This window comes from Oncorhynchus tshawytscha, linkage group LG33 (assembly GCF_018296145.1).
Source record: "Oncorhynchus tshawytscha isolate Ot180627B linkage group LG33, Otsh_v2.0, whole genome shotgun sequence".
Classification (NCBI taxonomy): Eukaryota; Metazoa; Chordata; class Actinopteri; order Salmoniformes; family Salmonidae; genus Oncorhynchus; species Oncorhynchus tshawytscha.
The window spans coordinates 30256188-30280152 of NC_056461.1; positions in this window are offsets into that span (position 1 = coordinate 30256188).

Here is a 23965-nt window from a genome sequence, read left to right on the forward strand (position 1 = left end):
GTATTGCAGAGCCAACAACAAAGCAAGAGCTTCTTGTTCTATTGTCGCATAGTTTGTTTGACATTTATTAAATTTACGTGACAAATAACAAACGGGATGATCCACTCCACTCTGAATATTCCACTGATTAACTCAGAGTGTACTTTCACAAAGTGCAATGGCACTGGGACAAAACCCATTTCAATACCCTGCACTAACACACTGGAACCACAGTATGTATCGTCAGATAAGGGCAACACATCAGACAATATAAACGACTGCGCCGCACCAGTATCTCGAAGGATTTTAACCGGTCGCTGAGACGCTTCATCATTCGTTAGGGACACAAACCCCTCGAAAATGAATGGTTCATAACTGCGGTCGGGGACTGAGACTTTCAAACTGCAGTTACCCTGAGGCACCTGTTTTGTTGCAGACCTCACAACCGTACGAATTAGAGCAACACCTGTTGGCGGCTTGGCACGAAGAGGCATCCCTTGTTTGCGTTTTAGCAGGAAACAATCATTAATCATATGTCCCACTTTATGACAATAGAAACAGGGACGCTCATTCTTCTGGCGTGCTTGATATACTACTGCTGGTCGACTAGGGCTAAAAGTAGGAAACTCAGTGGCTCTACTCTCAGTTTGAGTCGAAAACACACTCTTGTGCGTCAACACAAACTCGTCTGCCAACACAGATGCTTCTGCCAGGGAGGATACTTTCTGTTCGTTTAGGTAAACTACAATGCGTTCGGGTAAGCAATTTTTAAACTCTTCCAACAAGATTAACTCCCGGAGAGAGTTGAAATCAGTTACCTTACTAGCAGCATGCCATTTATCAAACAGATTTCCCTTGTCTCTAGCAAATTCCACATAAGTCTTACTAGAAGACTTTTTATGAGACCTAAATCTCTGTCGGTATGCCTCAGGCACAAGCTCATAGGCACGAAGAACAGTAGCTTTGACCACTTCATAATTCAAACTGTCTTCCAGAGGTAGCGCTGACAAAACCTCTTGGGCTTTACCAGTTAATTTACACTGAAGTAATAGGCACCATACCTCTTCAGGCCATTTCAATGCTACGGCTATACGCTCAAATACACAAAAATCGGAGTCAACCTCTGACTCTCTGAACAAAGGTACTAAGGCAATCTGCCTACTAATGTCAAACGTGTTTGAGGACACAGCAGGTGAGGACGGCTCACAAACAGGCACAGTAGGACCGGAGGCTAGCCTCGCTGTCTCTGCCTCCAGTTCCATCTGGCGCATTTTAAACGTCATCTGCCGCTGTTCTTTTTCTGCCTCAATTTTACACATCTCCAAATCTAAATGCCGCTGTTCTCGTTCTGCCTCAATTTTACACATCTCCAACTGGAGAGTCTCTCGCCTAATTTGGGCTCTCTCTTCCGCCTCCAGTTGTAACTGTGCTATACGGACATCCCTCCTGGCATCACCATTTGACAGTGGGGAGAGTGGATCAAAACGGGACAATGTGGCTGGTGTTTTAGCCTCGCCCTCATTATCAGACACCAATGGGCTTACAGGAGCAGCAACATCCCCTACAGGGGTAGTAGGCTCAGGCAGCGGTAACACAAGCACCTGCTCTTCCAACAATACATTTAACACCAGCTGTTTAACCGCCTCCTTAAATAAACTCTGCGGAATCGATACTGAATAATGGTCAGCCAAGGTCATTAAATCAACTCTACGACATTTATCAAAAACCTCCCACGAAGGTTTATCCAAAAAGGATTTCAAATCAAAAGTAGCCATCTTAAACTACTTCACAAGAGCCAAAGAAAATAGCAAACTCTAATGCTACTTCAGCTATGACGCTCAACACTGAACTATACCACTACAACAATCTACATGAGCGGCATGGGTGTCAGTTATGACAGATCCCGGACGAGCCCCCACTTATGTTACGAATCCCTTTTGGCCCGACAGTCTAGGGGGGGATGGTAATGAGACCCGTAACATAACTCATGCAAATTATAATTGTGAACGAAATAACCATAACAACTGAAATATACCGTCAAACTCAGGGTTTATTAATAAAACACATGGTAATGGGGGGGGGAGCAGGAAAAGGGGCTGAGCTGGACCCAAGGAAAGTCCTTAAAGAACAGTTCTTGTCCCAAGAGTTGTGTACCAGAGATGAGAATGTGTTGGACTACGTTAGTCGCTTTCGTGAGTGCCTACACCAAGTTTGTGCTCTCGCAAAGGAAGCTCTGTCTTCCTCACAGAGGAGCATGAAAAGACACTATGATAAAGAGGCTGTTTCTCGTCCATTACAGCCAGGTGACCAAGTACTGGTGTTATTACCTGTTCCAGGATCTTCACTGTCAGCTCGTTTCTCTGGTCCTTATTTAATTGAAAAGAAAAGTGAAACTGACTATGTGCTTCAAACTCCTGATAGACAACGCCAATCTCGTGTGTGTCACATTAACATGTTGAAAGCTTATCACACCCGACCCATCACACAGTTAGAGAGTTCAAAAACAGAGGAAGGTACTGCTGTCTCCTCTGCTACTACTGCTATCATAGTGGACTGTCATATTGATGATGATGATGATGGATTGGAGTTGCGCAACACTCAACAGCAGTGTGTTAGATTGCCCAACTCAGAAATGCTGCTGTCTATCCAGTCAGGTCTGGTTCATTTAACGGATGGACAGGCTAATTATAGTGAGGCTACTACACAGTTTTCCATGTCTCTTTAATGACGTTCCTACTCGCACAAATGTGTTGGAACATGACATTAATGTTGGAAATGCTACACCTATCAAGCAACACCCATATCGTATCAACGCTTCCAAGAGGAAGATAATGAGGGATGAGGGGAAATATTTGTTGGAGAATGACCTGGCTACGCCAAGTTCCAGCCCTTGGAGTTCTCCTTGCATTTTGGTTCCTAAACTTGATGGTACGTCCAGGTTATGTACGGATTATCGAAAGGTAAATTCTGTCACAATGCCAGATTCGTTTCCGTTACCCAGACTGGACGACTGTATCGACACTATTGGTGCTGCTAAGTATGTAACTAAGTTAGACCTCTTAAAAGGTTACTAGCAGGTTCCGTTAACTTCACGTGCTTCTGAGATTTCTGCCTTTGTGACCCCAGACAACTTCCTACAGTACTCAGTCATGGCTTTTGGGATGCGAAATGCACCAGCCACCTTCCAACGCCTGGTTAACTCCGTATTAGCTGGCGTTCCTAATTATAGTGCATACCTTGATCACCTAGTGATTTATTCGTCTGAGTGGTCAGATCATGTTGACTCGCTAAGGGTAGTATGTGAACGGTTGGCAGCTGCTTCTTGGCAAAGTGCGAGTTTGGGAAGGCTACTGTTACCTATCTCGGTAAAGAGGTTGGCCATGGACAGGTGCGCCCTGTTGATGCCAAGGTCTTGGCTATAACTGCATTCCCTGCACCTACCACCAGACGAGAGCTACGCCACTTTTTAGGGATGGTTGGCTACTACCGTAGCTTCTGTAAAAATTTCTCTGCGGTAATTGCTCCATTGACCGATTTGCTTAGTCCGGCAAGACCATTTGTGTGGTCCCCTGATTGTAAGAGAGCTTTTGAATCAGCGAAAGCACTCTTATGTAGTACACCTGTACTTGCTGCTCCAGATTTTGAACAACCGTTCAAACTTGAGGTAGATGCTGGTGCTGTTCTACTGCAGCAGGACAAGAGTGGAGTGGATCATCCTGTTTGTTATTTTTCCCGTAAATGTAATAAATGTCAAACAAACTATGCGACAATAGAACAAGAAGCTCTTGCTTTGTTGTTGGCTCTGCAATACTTTGAAGTATACATTGGTTCCAGTGCCCTACCAGTGATTGTGTATACTGACCATAACCCCTTAGTTTTTCTCCACCGAATGTACAACCAGAACCAGCGCCTTATGCGTTGGGCGCTGATTGTACAACATTATAATTTGGAGATCCGTCACAAAAAGGGTTCAGATAATGTGTTGGCAGATGCTTTGTCTCGTGTGTAATAATTGTTGTATGTTTTGCAAGGTTGTTGCTTTGTTGTTGTTGTGAGTATTCATTGTAATACTGTGATCGCAATCCCCCCTAGGGTTGCTCTTTTAAGGGTGGGAGTCTTACGGATACAGTTATGTGTGTGTGTGTATCCTGTGTGTGTGTGTTTCTCTCCTTCTCCCCTCACAGGTGAAAATCATCACTCCCCAATCAGTCAACAATCAATCATCAATCAGAAGACACACCTCCTATTTCCTACCCAATCACAGTTCCTTCCCCATGGTTTAAAAACCCCATCATTTGTTTGCTCTAGAGCTCAATCTCTCTGTAAATGCCATGTCTGTAGATCTCTGTGTTTCACTCTCGCTTTGTGTCTTAACCTCTCTTTTGTTTGAGCACCTCCATAGCACTTTATCATCACCTGTGAGTATTGTTTTTTGGTTATGGTGTTTGTTTGTTGCTGGTGGGAAATGGGGGAAACCAAGACAAGTCGCCCATGGGCATACACTACCCGTAGGTGAACTTTGTTAAATACACTAGTTAGAACTGGGCGGACCACCCACTGTATTTTTGGTTAGTTAGCTGTTGTTAAAGTAGGCTAGTCTAGCTTAGGGGTGTTTTTGTATATTTATTGTTTCTTTCCTTGGGTCCAGCTCAGCCCCTTTTCCTGCTCCCCCCCCATTACCGTGTGTTTATAAATAAACCTGGAGTTTGACGGTAGATTTCTGTTGTCGTGGTTATTTCGTTCACACTTTTACTTTGTCACAATAATAATTTGCATGAGTCTCATTACCATCCCCCTAGACTGTCGGGCCAAAAGGGATTCGTAACACACAGCAACACACAGCCGACCAGATACACACAGCAACACACACCCGACCAGCAACACACACCTGACCAGATATACATACCCCTAACCATGTTTTGATGGTGTTTGTTTGTGCAAGGGTGGCTAGTTGAAGAATCTCAAATCTCAAATATATTTTAATTTAACACTTTTGGTTACAACATGATTCCATGTGTTTTTTCAATGACTTCACTATTATTCTTCAATGTAGAAAATAGTAAAAATAAAGAAAAACCCTTGAATGAGTAGGTGTTCTAAAACTTTTGACCGGTAGTGTATATGTGGACCTTTTACTGACTGCTCCAGCCCCTAACGCCCAGCACCCTCAACCCCCCAGAGCCTCTGCTGAGCCCCCCCGGCCCTTTCCAATCCCCCACCACATCTCCTACCCAGTGGATGAATGAAGAGCCTTCAGCCAGTCAGCCAGGTGACTTTGTCTCTTTGACCTGTTCTGGCCCACTGCTCTCCTTATCTAGTGATTCATCCTCAATAACTCACAATATTTGTCCTGACATTTTAATTAAAATACTACTACCTCCTTCCTGTGATGAAAAGGGTGGCGTCACAGAGCACGGCCCCACACTACACTGGCCTACTACCTGACCACCTCGTCTACCAACACACACACACACACACACACACGGGGTGAAAGAGAGATATGACAGGAAAAGAGATGTGGTGGGGTAAAGAGAAAGAGGAGAAAATGAGAGGGATCTCAATCACGTCTGTCACTTTCATGATGACGTCTCACAGCTGGAAAGGAACAGTAGTAAAACTGCTTCAACAGGCGATTGTGGACCTCTGTGTTGGTTTGGGTCAGAATGGAGCTGCCTCTGGCTTGAGAAAAGCCTTAACCTGACAAACAGATCCCTGCCTCAGTAAAACAACTGACTACTCCAATATATTAGATATAGCTGCATGTAGACATTACAAGTTTAATATCCAAAATAACAAAAAACACATTCAAAATGGCAAAAGTTATGGGTTCTGGAAGAAAATGTGTTCCCCATGAGGTGCAGGCTAAATGAGGACCTGGAGCTAATCAAACGTTACGGATTTCCATAGAATTTCTTGCTAAGGAAATATTGTGTCTCATTGGAACCAAATTCCTTGTATGGATGTGACATGTGGACCTTCACCCTTCTGCTCTGCTCTGTTCTGTAGGTGAAATTAAACTGCTCCAAAACCTAGGGGGACAAAAATGACAACGTTGACCAAAACAATGCATCTTCACAAACAGGAATGAACCCCGAAGGATATAGTTAGGTCTATAAAAACATCTCCACAGAGACATGTTGAAACAGTATTTCCATCATTTCTTGTAATAAGGAGGTTTCATCTGAGGTCATGTGCTAACTTACTATCAAGGAACCAAGCAGAGCCTGACAGAAGGTAATGGGAATCAATGGGACAACAGCCTGATGCCAGTCTGGCACGCAGCCATCAATATCAATCATTGTTATTACTGATAATGTCTCCATGCAACCCCGATAAATGTCAGTGCCGCCTCACCCAACTACAAACCAGCCAGATCTCTCTTCTTTAAGAAATGATATTATGAGGTACTTAGAAACGCACATTATTTTGTATCAAGTATTGACGGTGAAGGTGAGGATATGGAAATCAATCAAGAGAGAGGTAAGGTTAGATATTTGACGGTGAAAAGGGGTGTCAGATGAGAGCTTCCTAGTGTACCTTCCGTGGGTTCCTCTCCAGGACTAGCTGGTGTGTAGAACAGCCTGGACACCACAGGACACACTCTTCTTGGTCAGAGGCAGAGCAGGAGGAACACGTCAGGTACACACACATACCACCCTGTATTATTAGCCAAGCAGAATACCATCGTCTCCTCATTAGCAAATGTTCTCCATGACGACATCAGCCCATTTTCCATCTGTCTTGTAGAGAGTGAGACGAACCTTCCCTAAAGATATGGAACATTGTGTAATTACCCTCCGTAGTCAGTTTCCTGTTCCTTAACACACTGCCGATGTAGGGATTCAGTTTCTCCTCTGCAGCATGGCAGGGACTATTCCGTGCTACAAACAGAGTTACACATGGAATAAACAAGCGTACAGTCAATAAAACAATATAAAAAAGAAAGCCCTATATACAGTGTGTGCAAATGGCATGAGGTGGTAAGGCAATAAATAGGCCATGGTAGCAAAGTAATTACATTTTAGCAGATTAACACTGGAGTGAATAATGAGCAGGTGATGATATGCAAGTAGAAATACTGGTGTGCAAAAGAGCAGAAAGTAAATAAACAGTATGGGATTGAGGTAGGTAGATTGGGTGGGTTATTTACAGATGGACTATGTACAGCTGCAGCGATCGGTTAGCTGCTCAAATAGCTGATGTTTAAAGTTAGTGAGGGAAATATAAGTCTCCAGCTTCAGCAATTTTTGCAATTTGTTCCAGTCACTGGCAGCAGAGAACTGGAAGGCCAAAGGAGGATTTGGCTTTGGGGATGACCAATGAGATATACCTGGTGGAGCACGTGCTGCGGGTGGGTGTTGTTATTGTGACCAGTAAGCTAAGATAAGGCGGAGCTTTACCTAGCATAGACTTATAGATGACCTAGAGCGAGGGCCAGCCGACTAGAGCTTACAGGTCGCAGTGGTGGGTGGTATAAGGGGCTTTGGTAACAAAACGGATGGCACTGTGATAGACTGCATCCAGTTTGCTGTGTAGATCCTTGAACGCTATCTTGTAGATGACATTGCCAAAGTCGAGGATCGGTAGGATAGTCAGTTTTACTAGGGTAAGTTTGGCAGCGTGAGAGAAGGGGGCATTGGTGCGAAATAGAAAGCCGATTCTAGATTTGATTTTAGATTGGAGATGTTTAATATGAGTCTGGAATGAGAGTTTAGTCTAGCCAGACACCTAGGTATTTGTAGTTGTCCACATATTCTAGGTCGGAACCGTCCAGGGTAGTGATGCTAGTCCGGCGGGCGGGTGCAGGCAGCGAACGGTTGAAAAGCATGCATTTGGTTTTAGTAGCGTTTAAGAGCAGTTGGAGGCCACGGAAGGAGTGTTGTATGGCATTGAAGCTTGTTTTGAGGTTAGTTAACAGTGTCCAAAGAAGGGCCAGAAGTAAACAGAATGGTGTCGTCTGCATAGAGGTGGATCAGGGAATCACCCGCAGCAAGAGCGACATCATTGATATATACAGAGAAAAGAGTCGGTCCGAGAATTGAACCTTGTGGTACCCCCATAGAGACTGCCAGGGGTCCGGACAACAGGTCCTCCAATTTGACACACTGAACTCTGTCTGAGAAGTAGTTGGTGAACCAGGCGAGGCAGTCATTTGAGAAACCAAGGCTGTTGAGTCTGGCGATAAGAATATGGTGATTGACAGAGTCGAAAGCCTTGGCCAGGTCGATGAAGATGGCTGCACAGTACTGTCTTTTATCGATGGTTGTTATGATATCATTTAGTACCTTGAGCGTGGCTGAGGTGCACCTGTGACTGTGACAGGTTAAAGGAAATATTCATAGCCTGTTATACATTAAAAAGTATTAGTAAGTTCATAGTATGTGAGGATCTTAAAACATCTAAGGTTAAAAAGATGCATTCAGTATTAGTTGATAGGGATTGATAACATTCATAGAATTGTGTTAGTTCAAATCCATCAAGCGTACAAAGGGTACGAATTGTGAGAGTAATGTGTAAACATTATATTGATTACTTTATTTTGTGGTGCCTAAAAGTGTTAATCTGTGATCTACGAAATGCTCTTAATCTATGAGCCGGAGATCGATTGCTCTGGTCTCCACCCATATTCCTGGGGAAATCGCGGTCTTTTCTCATTGAACTAAAAGTTGAATTGAGAAAACAACACCGAGAGTGATTATTTCTCCCCTGTTTACAGGTACTTTATTGATGATAAAAAAAAGAGTAATTTAAATGTAATAACTCGCTAACGTTAAGAGTGTTTAAGGTGTGCCTTAGTAACATCTTGAGGAAGTTAGAGTTATGTTTGAAGAGAGTAATATTAGCCCTGCTCGGTTGAAGTGAAGAACAGCATCGTACTGAGAGTAGCTGCCATTTTATGTCGATTGTGAATGAACATGTACGTTGTTAATAAGATATTTTGCTGTGTTATTTGTATAATGGTTTTTCTGTTGTTTTGTAATGTGTTACTTTTGTAAAATGATTGAACTAAAAGTTGAATTGAGAAAACAATACCGTATCACTCTCGTGATTATTTCTCCCCTGTTTTCAGGGGCGTAACATGACCAGCTCGGAAACCGGATTGCACAGCGGAGAAGGTACGGTGGGATTCGAAATGGTCAGTGATCTGTTTATTACCTAGGCTTTCGAAGACTTGAGAGGCAGGGCAGGATTGATCTAGGTCTTTAGCATTTTGGGTCTAGAGTGTCACCCCCTTTGAAGAGGGGGATGACCGCGGAAGCTTTACAATCTTTAGGGATCTTGGACGAGAATAAAAGGAGCAGATTTCTGGGCGTGGTAGAATAGATTCAGGGTATAATGTGCAGACATGGGTATGGTGGGGTGCGGGTACAGTGGGGGTAAGCCCAGGCACCGAGTGATGATAAGAGAGTTCGCATCTCTGGACGTGCTGGTTATACTGGGTGAGGTCACCGCATGTGTGGGAGGTGGGACAAAGCAGGAATCTGAGGCATGTAGTGGGACTAGGGGCTCCACTGTAAACTAAAAAAAATGATAACTATCCTAAACAGTAAACAGGGCATACTGACATTTGAGAGAGACGTAGAGCGAGGCATAAAGCAGCCACAGGTGTTGATTGGGAGAGCTAGCTAAGACAACCACAACAGCTAATCAGCTAAGACAACAGCTAATCAGCTAAGACAACCACAACAGCTAATCAGCTAAGACAACCACAACAGCTAATCAGCTAAGACAACCACAACAGCTAATCAGCTAAGACAACAGCTAATCAGCTAAGACAACCACAACAGCTAATCAGCTAAGACAACCACAACAGCTAATCAGCTAAGACAACCACAACAGCTAATCAGCTAAGACAACCACAACAGGTAAAATGGCGATGAATGGGCAAAAAGGGTCGGTTAGCTACACACAGCGCCTGAGTTCACGGCTGGGGCTGACAGAAACAAAAATAAACAGAATGGAGGACCGTGATTAATGAACAGTCCAGCAGGCATCAGCTATGTAGCCAAGTGATCATAGGGTCCAGTGAACAACAATAGATGGAGCAGGGAAGCCGCGGTGTGTTCGTTACTACGCTGGCACGCAGGAGACACAGCGTTTGTTAGCAAGTTAGCAGGCCGGGGCTAGTAGAAGCGTCTTCCCCGACGTCCGACAGAGGCCGGTTGCAGGCACAGCGGATGGAGTATTCATCGGCAGACCAGTCGAGGTGTTATGACGGGGTGCCGTGTCGACAAGGGGTCCAAGCCAGATGGCAAGAGAGGTATTGTTGTTGTAGTAATTTCCTTTGCTAGCCGGGAGATGCGCCTGGCTCGCAGCTAACTGGTGCTAGCTTTGTGGCAGGGGCATTAGCAACTATAGCCACTCGGTAGCAGCGATGATCCGTTGCCAGTGGATTCTATCCGTGTTTGGGTGGAGTCCGGGTGAACACAGTAGGCTGGGAGGTGGGCCTGGCTCAGGGCTAGCTGCAGGGCTGGGTCACTCGGTGGCAGCTAGCTAGCTGTGAAGATCAGGTGTAATGGTCCAGGGTTTTACGGCAGGAATCCAGCGTTGTAGTGGAGAAACAGTCCGATAGTGGAAGGCCGGCAAGTATTATCCAGGCTAAAAAAAGGGTTGGTGTCTGTGCAGAAGGAAAAGGCCACTAGCAGTGGCTAACAATTACTAAATAGCTAGTAGCTAATTAGCTGGTTAGCTCCTGATGGCTAGCTTCCGATGGAGTTCTGGCTACAAGGTCTAAAAAAAAATAGCGGTTCCGTAACACGTTGGGTGAGGCAAGTTACCGGAAGGTATATTTCATTTAAAATGGAAAAGAGATTGAAAATAAACCTGAAATATATACAAAAAATTACGAAAAATACAAAAGTACACAAGAGGACAAACAAAAACACGTCTGCACTGCTACGTCATCTTGGAGATGAAATTGGTCTGGTATATATTCATCAGTATAAATGGATAATCTGTAAACTGTAAACTCTGCAAGCATTGTTCAATGCAGATTAATTATATAAAATATGTCCCTCTACTTTTGTGTGTGTGTGTGTGTATTGCATGCCTGTCAAGCTCATCATCATCTCATGATTGCAACTGATCCACTCAGGTAGAACTACATTACTTAAGGGACGCTCCAGCTATCCATCACACACACACACCACACGCACAAATTCCTCAGAGTGAGGGAGTGGAGGAGTTCTGAGGAGTCCCTTCCCCCCCAACCACATGGAGATGGCCAATGGACAAACGTCACCATTGCTCATCTATCTAAGTATGATGACTGACTGGGAAATAATACCAGGATTGCTAAAAACAATAACACTCATAAATAACTATACAGTTAGCGATATAATCATCATCATCACTGTCGCCACAATTCAAATGGAAAATGGGGATATATTGTTTGACCCAAAACCCTACACACACACACAGGAGATGGAAGGTTCAGGAACACTATCATTCACTCACACGACCTACTTCCCTCAATCTTGGTTTTCTGTCTTATTTTTCCATTAATTCTAGTCTGCCTTACAACCCTGATGTCACCTGGTCTGCAAGAAACACTGCCTCGTCTAAGCATCATGGAATTACATTTCTAAAACAACGGCCCTCTATGTAAATGGCTCTGTCTAATACCAATCCCACCCCCTCACCCCCACTCTCCGTCTTATCCCCTGTCCTGGGCGGTGGGTGGCGAGGTGCAGCTGGACTCACAGGTGCCTGGCATACAGGTCATGGTGGAAGAGCAGAGCTCTGAGGCGCACCACTGGACCGCCAGGCTCCATGGGAGGCACAGTGACCAGGGAGTTCTATAGTACACAGACAGACAGTTTGCCTGCCAGACAGACAGACAGTTTGCCTGCCAGACAGACAGACAGACAGAGTTTGCCTGCCAGACAGACAGACAGACAGAGTTTGCCTGCCAGACAGACAGACAGTTTGCCTGCCAGACAGACAGAGAGTTTGCCTGCCAGACAGACAGACAGTTTGCCAGACAGTTTGCCAGACAGTTTTGCCAGACAGACAGACAGACAGATTGCCAGACAGACAGATTGCCAGACAGACAGATTGCCAGACAGACAGACAGTTTGCCAGACAGAGACAGTTTGCCAGACAGACAGACAGTTTGCCAGACAGTTTGCCAGACAGTTTGCCAGACAGTTTGCCAGACAATTTGCCAGACAGATTGCCAGACAGATTGCCAGACAGATTGCCAGACAGACAGTTTGACAGACAGACAGTTTGCCAGACAGACAGACAGTTTGCCAGACAGACAGACAGTTTGCCAGACAGACAGACAGTTTGCCAGACAGACAGACAGTTTGCCAGCCAGACAGTTTGCCAGACAGCCAGACAGTTTGCCAGAGCCAGACAGTTTGCCAGACAGCCAGAGTTTGCCAGACAGGCAGTTTGCCAGACAGACAGTTTGCCCAGACGGTTTGCCAGACAGACGGTTTGCCAGACAGACGGTTTGCCAGACAGACAGTTTGCCAGACAGACAGATTGCCAGACAGACAGTTTGCCAGACAGACAGTTTGCCAGACAGACAGTTTGCCAGACAGACAGTTTGCCAGACAGACAGTTTGCCAGTTTGCCAGACAGACAGATTGCCAGACAGACAGATTGCCAGACAGACAGATTGCCCAGACAGATTGCCAGACAGATTGCCAGATTGCCAGACAGATTGCCAGATTGCCAGACAGATTGACAGACAGACAGACAGAGACAGACAGGTAGTTTGACAGACAGACACAGGTAGTTTGACAGACAGGCAAACCTTACTTTGCTACCTGACAACTTTACGGCTTTTACTTTTGAATTACTGTTTATATTTTTAGTTTCCTCCACTCAACTTTTTTTTCATTAAAAACTTTTTACTCCGGACGCTTTATCTGGACGTGGTTCGTCAGGACCTCCAACAGCCGAAGCCAAGTAGTAACATTAACCAGATGCCTTCTAATTGCAGTCGCTGTACTCATAATATACAGGAGAACGATCGCCTTACAGCGAGGATAGCTGTGCTGCAAGCCCAGCTTCAGACGCAATCGCTAGGCAAGGGTAATTTCAGAGTAGTAAGGATGAAACAGCGTCTGTGCCACCAGTAAGTACAGATAGTATAAATCCCCTCGCACAGTCCCCGCAGCTGGACAACTTTCTCATGGATTCTGGAGGGAAATGCTGTAGGAATGCTCAACCGGAGTCTCTCATTCAGCCGACAGAAACTACAACCAGTTTTCCCCATTAAGCAGCAAGTCGGAGACTGAGGCTTCTCTGGTCTCTACCCCTCCCGTTACGGGGTCTGAGACGCCGAAGATTCCCACCATTAGCTCTGACAAATTGAAAACCCTAGTCATTGGCGACTCCATTACCCGCAGTATTAGACTTAAAACGAATCATCCAGCGATCATACACTGTTTACCAGGGGGCAGGACTACCGACGTTAAGGCTAATCTGAAGATGGTGCTGGCTAAAGCTAAAACTAGCGAGTGTAGAGAGTAAAGAGATATTGTTATCCACGTCAGCACCAATGATGTTAGTATGAAAAAGTCAGAGGTCACCAAGCGCAACATAGCGGATTTACACGCTGAAGCTAAAAAGATGTCGGCATCGAATATTTGTCTCTGGCTCCCTCCCAGTTAGGGGGAGTGATGAGCGCTACAGCAGAGTCTCACAACTCAATCGCTGGTTGAAAACTGTTTTCTGCCCCTCCCAAAAGATAGAATTTGTAGATAATTGGCCCTCTTTCTGGGACTCACCCATAAACAGGACCAAGCCTGCTGAGGAGTGACGGACTCCATCCTAGCTGGAGGGGTGCTCTCATCTTATCCACCAAACATAGACGGGGCTCTAACTCCTCTAGCTCCACAGTGAGATAGGGTGCAGGCCAGGCAGCAGGCTGTTAGCCAGCCTGCCAGCTTAGTGGAGTCTGCCACTAGCACAGTCAGTGTAGTCAGCTCAGCTATGCCCATTGAGGCCGTGTCTGTGCCTCGACCTAGGTTGGGCAAAACTAAACATGGAGGTATTCGCTATAGCAATCTCACTAGAATAAAGACCTCCTCCATTCCTGCCATTATTGAAAGAGATTGTGATACCTCACATCTCAAAATAGGGCTACTTAATGTTAGATCCCTCACTTCAAAGGCAATTATAGTCAATTAACTAATCACTGATCATAATCTTGATGTGATTGGCCTAACTGAAACATGGCTTAAGCCTGATGAATTTACTGTGTTAAATGAGGCCTCACCTCCTGGTTACACTAGTGACCATATCCCCCGTGCATCCCGCAAAGGCGGAGGTGTTGCTAACATTTACGATAGCAAATGTCAATTTACAACAAAAAACCCTACGTTTTCGTCTTTTGAGCTTCTAGTCATGAAATATATGCAGCCTACTCAATCACTTTTTATAGCTACTGTTTACAGGCCTCCTGGGCCATATACAGCGTTCCTCACTGAGTTCCCTGAATTCCTATCGGACCTTGTAGTCATAGCAGATAATATTCACATTTTTGGTGACTTTAATATTCACATGGAAAAGTCCACAGACCCACTTCAAAATGCTTTCGGAGCCATCATCGACTCAGTGGGTTTTGTCCAACATGTCTCTGGACCTACTCACTGTCACACTGTGGACCTAGTTTTGTCCCATGGAATAAATGTTGTGGATCTTTATGTTTTTCCTCATAATCCTGGACTATCGGACCACCATTTTATTACGTTTGCAATCGCAACAAATAATCTGCTCAGACCCCAACCAAGGAGCATCAAAAGTCGTGCTATAAATTCTCAGACAACACAAAGCTTCCTTGATGCCCTTCCAGACTCCCTCTGCCTACCCAAGGACGTCAGAGGGCAAAAATCTGTTAACCACCTAACCGAGGAACTCAATTTAACCTTGCGCAATACCCTAGATGCAGTTGCACCCCTAAAAACTATAAACATTTGTCATAAGAAACTAGCTTCCTGGTATACAGACAATACCCGAGCTCTGAAGCAAGCTTCCAGGTAATTGGAACGGAAATGGCGCCACACCAAACTGGATGTCTTCCGACTAGCTTGGAAAGACAGTACCGTGCAGTATCGAAGAGCTCTCACTGCTGCTCGATCATCCTATTTTTCCAACTTAATTGAGGAAAATAAGAACAATCCAAAATGTATTTTTGATACTGTCGCAAAGCTAACTAAAAAGCGTCATTCCCCAAGAGAGGATGGCTTTCACTTCAGCAGTAATAAATTCATGAACTTCTTTGAAGAAAATATCATGATTATTAGAAAGAAAATTACAGACTCTTCTTTAAATCTACGTATTCCTCCAAAGCTCAGTTGTCCTGAGTCTGCACAACTCTGCCAGGACCTAGGATCTAGAGAGATGCTCAAGTGTTTTAGTACTATATCTCTTGACACAATGATGAAAATAATCATGGCCTCTAAACCTTCAAGCTACATACTGGACCCTATTCCAACTAAACTACTGAAAGAGCTGCTTCCTGTGCTTGGCCCTTCTATGTTGAACATAATAAACGGCTCTCTATCCACCGGATGTGTACCAAACTCACTAAAAGTAGCAGTAATAAAGCCACTCTTAAAAAAGCCAAACCTTGACCCAGAAAATATAAAAAAGTATCAGATCTTCCATTCCTCTCAAAAATGTTAGAAAAAGCTGTTGTGCAGCAACTCACTGCCTTCCTGAAGACAAACAATGTATACGAAATGCTTCAGTCTGGTTTTAGACCCCATCATAGCACTGAGACTGCACTTGTGAAGGTGGTAAATGGCCTTTTAATGGCGTCAGACCGAGGCTCTGCATCTGTCCTCGTGCTCCTAGACCTTAGTGATGCCATCGATCACCACATTCTTTTGGAGAGATTGTAAACCCAAATTGGTCTACACGGACAAGTTCTGGCCTGGTTTAGATCTTATCTGTCGGAAAGATATTAGTTTGTCTCTGTGAATGGTTTGTCCTCTGACAAATCAACTGTAAATTTCGGTGATCCTTAAGGTTCCCGTTTTAGGACCACTATTGTTTTCACTATATATTTTACCTCTTGGGGATGTCATTCGAAAACATAATGTTAACTTTCACTGCTATGCGGATGACACCTAGCTGTACATTTCAATGAAACATGGTGAAGCCCCAAAATTGCCCTTGCTAGAAGACTGTTTCAGACATAAGGAAGTGGATGGCTACAATATTTTTACTTTTAAACTCAGACAACAGAGATGCTTGTTCTAGGTCCCAAGAAACAAAGATCTTCTGTTGAATCTGACAATTAATCTTGATGGTTGTACAGTCGTCCCAAATAAAACTGTGAAGGACCGCGGCGTTACTCTGGACCCTGATCTCTCTTTTGACGACCATATCAAGACTGTTTCAAGGACAGCTTTTTTTTTCCATCTACGTAACATTGCAAAAATCTGAAACTTTCCGTCCAAAAATGATGCAGAAAAATTAATCCATACGTTTGTTACTTCTAGGTTAGACTACTGCAATGCTCTACTTTCCGGCTACCTGGATAAAGCATTAAATACACTTCAGTAGCTTGACAGACAGGTAGTTTGACAGACAGTCAGAAAGACTGACAGACAGATAGACCGGTAGTTAGACAAGCAGTCAGACAATTAGTTAGACAGACACTCAGACAGACAGGTAGTTTGACAGACAGGTAGTTAGAAAGACTGACAGACAGGTAGTTAGACAGGTAGTTAGACATACAGTCAGACAGAGAGTCAGACAAACAGGTAGTTAGACAGACAGCTAGTTAGACAGACAGTCAGACAATTAGTTAGACAGACAGAGACAGACAGGCAGACAGACAGACCGGTAGTTTGATAGACAGGTAATTTGTCACAGTCAGACAGGCAGACAGAGAGAAGTACAGCACCTACACACATAGACCTGATGAAGTCTGCCAGACAATCCTAAAGCCTATTACCAAACTTCAGATCTAAGTAATGGATCCCTGTAATCCTTTTATATGAATCCCCTGGATGTTATTATAATGTCCTTCTGGCTGAGGCCGAAGTGAGATCACTCCTTTTTAATCAAGTGGACAAATTTAAGGAAGCAAAGTCAGTGTATCCCATGTTGGGAGAGAGCAGGGGATAGAGGGAGAGCAGGGCCAATCTCCCTTTGTATCTGCCTGGGTCCACACTGTCATTCCACAGGACCATCCAACAGCTAATTAAAAAGAGAGTGAATATTTAATTCCGTTTTGTCACACAGTCATGTAATATTCCATTTCCACACTGTGTCAAGACACAGAAATTAATTTAATCTTCTCCCTACTAACTAATGAGCAGAAATTACACACGGTTTTCCCTGTCTTCTTTCTGAGTGATATTCAAAGACGGATTTCAGCCGGAAAACCAAACTTGTGTCACGAAGAGGGATGAAAATTCTATGGATATATGCTCTTTATGCAGACACTTTAGGGAATTGGATTGATCAGATTTCTTTCAGCGTGTTCTAAACCATTATTCCATGTTTTTCATATTCATATTGAAGACTGGCACTCAAATTAGCGTACCTAATGCTAGCATGTCAATTCCCATTCTCCAGCCGGTAGGATTATTTAATCAAATTCCAAACCAGTCACAACAAACAGCATTAGGGAGCTTTCATTGAACTGGTTAGTTTTTTCACAATGGATTTGAAATCTTCATGGTAGACAGCTGCATGTCAGGACTACTGTAATGATCTCTCAAATCAGCTCTGATGTTTTGTTGTTCTTGGACGCAGACCAAAAATCTATACAAATGTGATAGAGCATAAAATAGAATGTAATGCAAAACAACACGAGGAGCTAAAGTGCAGACATGGCAGGAATAGCGCTAAGCCACACTGGATATCTGAATTGAAATGTATGTGTGTGCCCTTTGAATATGTCGTAAAGTCTCACTGTATGGAGAGGAACAGGGGACGGAGCCGTATGGGACGGGGGATGAGCCGTATGGGACGGGGGATGAGCCGTATGGGACGGGGGGATGAGCCGTATGGGACGGGGGGATGAGCCGTATGGGGACGGGGGATGAGCCGTATGGGACGGGGGATGAGCCGTATGGGACGGGGAATGAGCCGTATGGGACGGGGAATGAGCCGTATGGGACGGGGGAATGAGCCGTATGGGACGGGGATATGGGGAATGACGGGCCGTATGAGGGGGGGACGGGGGGGAATGAGCCGTATGGGACGGGGACGGGGGGGAATGAGCCGTATGGGACGGGGACGGGGGAATGAGCCGTATGGGACGGGACGGGGGAATGAGCCGTATGGGACGGGGAATGAGCCGTATGTGACGGGGGAAATGAGCCGTATGGGACGGGGAAATGAGCCGTATGGGACGGGACGGGGATTGAGCCGTATGGGACGGGGACGGGGATTGAGCCGTATGGGACGGGGACGGGGAATGAGCCGTATGGGAGGGGGGGGATGAGCCGTATGGGAGGAACGGGGGGATATGCAGAGGAACGGGGATGGGACAGGGAACGGGGATTGAGCCGTATGGGCACGGGAAGGGGATGAGCCGTATGGGACGGGGATGAGCCGGGGATGAGCCGTATGGGATGCAGAGGAACGGGGGATGAGCCGTATGGGACGGGGGGACGGGGATGAGCCGTATGCAGAGGGACGGGGGATGAGCCGTATGGGACGGGGGGACGGGGATGAGCCGTATGGGACAGAACAGGGGATGAGCCGTATGGGACAGAACAGGGGATGAGCCGTATGGGACAGAACAGGGGATGAGCCGTATGGGACAGAACAGGGGATGAGCCGTATGCAGAGGAACAGTACACTCACTACCTGCTGGTCAGAATTCAACGCCAGAACTGACCGTTCTGTGACGAGAACCGCTCTGGATATCTGCCTGTGAAATGAGAAGATGGATGAAAGAGAGGAAAGGGGAGGGAGGACATGAGAAAAACAGAAGCACCAATATTAGATTGATACTGCACTGTTTTCCTTTCTTCTCTGTTCTCTGTTGTGGTAGATTTTGGCTGTGAGACAGTCCAGTCTAGGCCATGCTACAACAGAACAGTGGCTGGGTTGGTTCTGCCCAGCCGGGTCTGTCATTCTGCGCTGCTGTCTTTAAGAGCATTAGTCATGCTCTAATTGGGGTCAGTGGTGTAAATGTCAAGGTCTCCATTGTCGCAGGCAGGCAGACAGGCAGGCAGGCAGGAGCGGTGTGCAGAGCAGAGCCCAGTCACCTGCAGCCAGGTCTGTGGAGTGTGTCTGGGATAATCAGCCCTTTCACCATGACGCCACTGAAACTGTCCCACAACATAAAGACCCTCTTATCTGCACTGAGACCCTCCTCCCAAGTTGACTCCAAGGAGAAATGTCACCACTATGTAGGCTATGCACTGTTCTCACTAAATGAAGCCTGAAACAGTGAGTGAGAGCAATATCAATGACTATGAAGGGAAGGTGATGAGGAGGACTGGGTGAGTAGAGGCTGTCCTCTCCGCGCCCCCTAGTCCTCTCCGCGCCCCCTAGTCCTCTCCTCGCCCCCTAGTCCTCTCCACGCCCCCTAGTCCTCTCTTAGTAGCAGCAGCAGCGTGACCTTCCTGCCTTGCTCGTCTCAGACAGAGGGGAAACGGTGGGGAATCTCTCTGCTTGTTATGTCAAGAGTTATAAATGTGCTTTATAGGGCTCATTATCCAAACTAATGGGCTAGTGGTGACATCCTTGAAATGGACTTTCACAATAAAGGAGAAGGCAAGCTGCACTCCAAAACACCCTCTCCCACCCCACTCCAAACCACACCCCTCCGAATAATCCACGCCTCGGAGAGATTGACTGCAGGATGGACAGTTTATGTAATTGAAGACGTATTTACTAGGAGAGGGCTTGGCAGTGGGAGCTGGCAGTTCAAATCAATCCTAAACCAATGCAGTGAGATATGGGATATAGGAGACGGGATCGCTGGTTTTTAAACAAAAATACTGCACTCTCTGGAAAGTACCTTCACAAGCGGTATATAATAGCAATACGGCCTGAGGGGGTGTGGTATATGGCCAATATACCACTGCGTTCAGCCAATCAGCATTCAGGGCTCAAACCACCTAGTTTATATAGAAGACGTAGAAATGATGGGTCGATAATGTGAATGGATGTGCTTCAACACTATTCTTTTTTTTTTTTTTTTTTTTTTTGTTGAATTTGACCCCTTTTTCACCCCAATTTCGTGGTATCCAATTGTTGTAGTAGCTACTATCTTGTCTCATCGCTACAACTCCCGTACGGGCTCGGGAGAGACGAAGGTTGAAAGTCATGCGTCCTCCGATACACAACCCAACCAAGCCGCACTGCTTCTTAACACAGCGTGCATCCAACCCGGAAGCCAGCCGCACCAATGCGCCGGAGAAAACACTGTGCACCTGGCCACCTTGGTTAGCGCACACTGCGCTCAGCACGCCACAGGAGTCGCTGGTGTGCGATGAGACAAGGACACCCCTACCAACCAAGCCCTCCCTAACCCGGGCAACGCTAGGCCAATTGTGCGTCGCCCCACGGACCTCCCGGTCGCAGCCGGTTACGACAGAGCCTGGGCGCGAACCCAGGGACTCTGATGGCACAGCTGGCGCTGCAGTACAGCGCCCTTAGCCACTGCGCCACCCGGGATGCCCCCCACCCGGGAGGCCCCGCTTCAACACTAATCTATATCCTCTGTCATCTACACACCTGTAGACATAACCTGGGAATAAACCTCAAACCTAACACTAATGGTAGCTCTAATGATTACTGTCCCCCTACCCAGAAGGCCACAGCCGGGCAGGCTTTATTTATCATAACTATAAAGTGTTCATGAACATGCAGATCCTATCCATAGCAATCAGGGTCACAGCCTTGTACACAGCCATGCATAGTTCTGACTTTGATCAACATCTCAACCGGAAGGAACTCTTTACTGTGGCAGAGCAGTGAACCAAACTAACTCCACCCATGACCTACATTACAGTCACAAATAGTCAAGTTATCCCTCTGTTGTTTATTTATTTACTACATCTACTCAGTTCCAATTGAGATGGCTATGATAAATACCGTTCCACTGGGCACAGCACGTCATTTCAATGTGGAGAATTGGGTAATATTTGGTAGATTTGTTGATCAATGAGATTCCAACCTATTTTCACCCACTCAAAATACAGACCAAAAAAAAGTTGAATTGCCAACGTTATTACTGTGCTTTCAACCATCTTAAAGCACAACAAAATTCAAATGGGAATACAATGTTAAATAAATAAACAAAGTATCTGACAACTTAATGTGTTATCACTGTGCTTCATCTAATAGCACAAACAAATGTCCTGGATTGTAGTTGAGATTACATTAAAGTACATGGTGCAAGTGATCAATGCTGTTTGAGACTCGGTGCAGATTATTACAGCAATTGTGAAGATTTCCATAGACCCACGACCCCGAACATACATGCTTTCTGTAATTACATAAGAAGACATTTACTGTTACAGTAACTGTGGCCATGAGATGTGTTACTCATGTTACGGTTGAATAAATACTGTTACATTAGTTTGTCAGATGGCCTTAACATTAGGCTATTTACTGTTTCACAAAAGTAATATTGAATTGTGTTTGGTTGACAACACAACTAGATAAATTTATTTATTTATTTTTGTCTTTTAGAAAAAAATGTTTTTGTTGTATATATATGACACATCAATACAGGGACATTCCTGTGAATAGAATGGAAAATGAAGTAATAGAACAGCAGGTGAACCCCCCATTTAAAGGAGAAGTATCTACTGCTGAGATAGTTCCATCTGCGCCACTGGCTTAATCCCATTCTTTAACCTTTTGAGTGAGATAGAGACGTTAATCCAACCTATCATTTGTTAACTTGTAGACAAGTTAGACTATTTTCCGTATTGCAAAAGTGATATTGAATTGTGTTTGGTTGTTAACGCAACCAAATATCAACATTTGATGGAGATGTTTCTTCTGCTTGTATAGCTCCATCTGTACCACTGACGCTGGTTTAATTCCAGTTTGTCTACAAATTAATCATTTATATGTTGGATTCAGGTTAAATAATAGGACTAAGTCAAATCAAACTTTAAATGCACTATAAATTCAGTTTCATTTGATTTAATCCTATTCTTTAACTTCGATTTTTGTTTGAGATGGAGACGTGAATCCAACATATTTATTATTGACTTGTAGATGCCATTTAGAAATCAACTGAAGCTTGAAACCCCAGGCCTACTGTCACGCTCTGGCCTTAGTATTCTGTGTTTTCGTTATTATTTTGGTTAGGCCAGGGTGTGACATGGGGATTTATATGGTTTGTTTTGTCTGGGGTTGTTTGTAGTAATGGGATTGTGGTTAGAGTAGTACTCTAGGTAAGTCTATGGTTGCCTAGGGTGGTTCTCAATCAGAGGCAGGTGTTTATCGTTGTCTCTGATTGGGAACCATATTTAGGCAGCCATATTCTTTAAGTCTCTTGTGGATGATTGTTCCTGTCTGTGTTTGTGGCACCAGATAGGACTGTTTCGGTTTTTCGCGGTTCTTGTTTTGTAGATTGTTGTATTTTCATCTTTATTAAACATGTACAAAACTAACCACGCTGCATTTTGGTCCGCCTCTCTTTCCCCAGAAAACCGTTACACCTACAGTATATGTACTGTCTAGTTTTAGTTGAAATCTGGGCTGGATTTAAACAATAGCTGTCGATGACTTCCCAAATGCTACAGTATATGTACTGTCTAGTTTTAGTTGAAATCTGGGCTGGATTTAAACAATAGCTGTTGATGACTTCCCAAATGCTACAGTATATGTACTGTCTAGTTTTAGTTGAATCCTGGGCTGGATTTAAACAATAGCTGTTGATGACTTCCCAAATGCTATATAGGCCTAAAAACCATAATTGATTATATACTGTATGATTGATAACATATTTACATTTCATTTGCTCTGTTTAACCTACCCTTTGGAATGACTTCTTTAGCAACAGTGATTCTATATTGTGAAGATTCCTCAACAATCATTCTCACGATAGCACATTGGTTATATATTCAGTGACAGATATTAAAGCGAGGCTTGGATAAAACCCTGGACAAGACTGCTGTAGATAGATCAACTCTCCAGTAGGAGGTGCTGCGCAGCCTATAGTTTTTTCTTATCGTGGATATTACGTTGAAGATCTGAAGTTGATTCAAAGTACAAATTCAACGTAATTTATACAAGGATTGTCTGTTGAAAATTGGTTACCATCATGACATAATCCTATGGTTAGAAATGATTACTTTTTTCAAATCCAATGTATTTTCCACGTCATCAAACTTTGATTTAACCCGTTTGTACCCAGTGGAATTAGACTATGATCAGTGCATTAACACCAAGGGATAGATAGTGACAGGAGAAGTCAGAGAGAGGAGGGACTGTCAGGGGAGGGACTGAGTGAAAAGTCTGGACAGTTGAGTCAGGACAGACAGAGGCAGACAGAGAGAGACAGACAGAGACTGAGAGATACAGACAGAGAGATACAAAGAGAGACAGAGATACAGGCAGAGGGAGAGGGAGAAAGACACAGAGACAGTCAGAGACAGAGAGAAACAGAGAGAGACAGTCAGAGACAGAGAGAGACAGGCAGAGAGAGAGAGAGACAGAGAGGCAGAGAATGAGAGAGACCGCGAGAGACAGGCTGACCGACATGGGGTGGAGATGACTGCTGTAGTAGTATGAAGGAGCAGGTCCAGGACAGAGGAGAGGCAGCTGGGATGTTAGGCCTACTGCATTATTCATCTCCCTCCACCCTTTCAGCTTTATGTATGTAATAGAAGGAGACATAAGGAGGTAATTTATGACGCCGGCGAAATTAAAATCATTGTTCAGCCTGGCAGACACCTTGCCTGTATTTTTACCTTCAAAAAACATTCTTCCTCCGATGATGTATTATGCTTGCCTTGACCAAGGAGCAGAGTGGACACCTGTGCGGCGCGTGTAGAGCAGAGCGGCCGAGACCCTCTCGGCCGTGCCT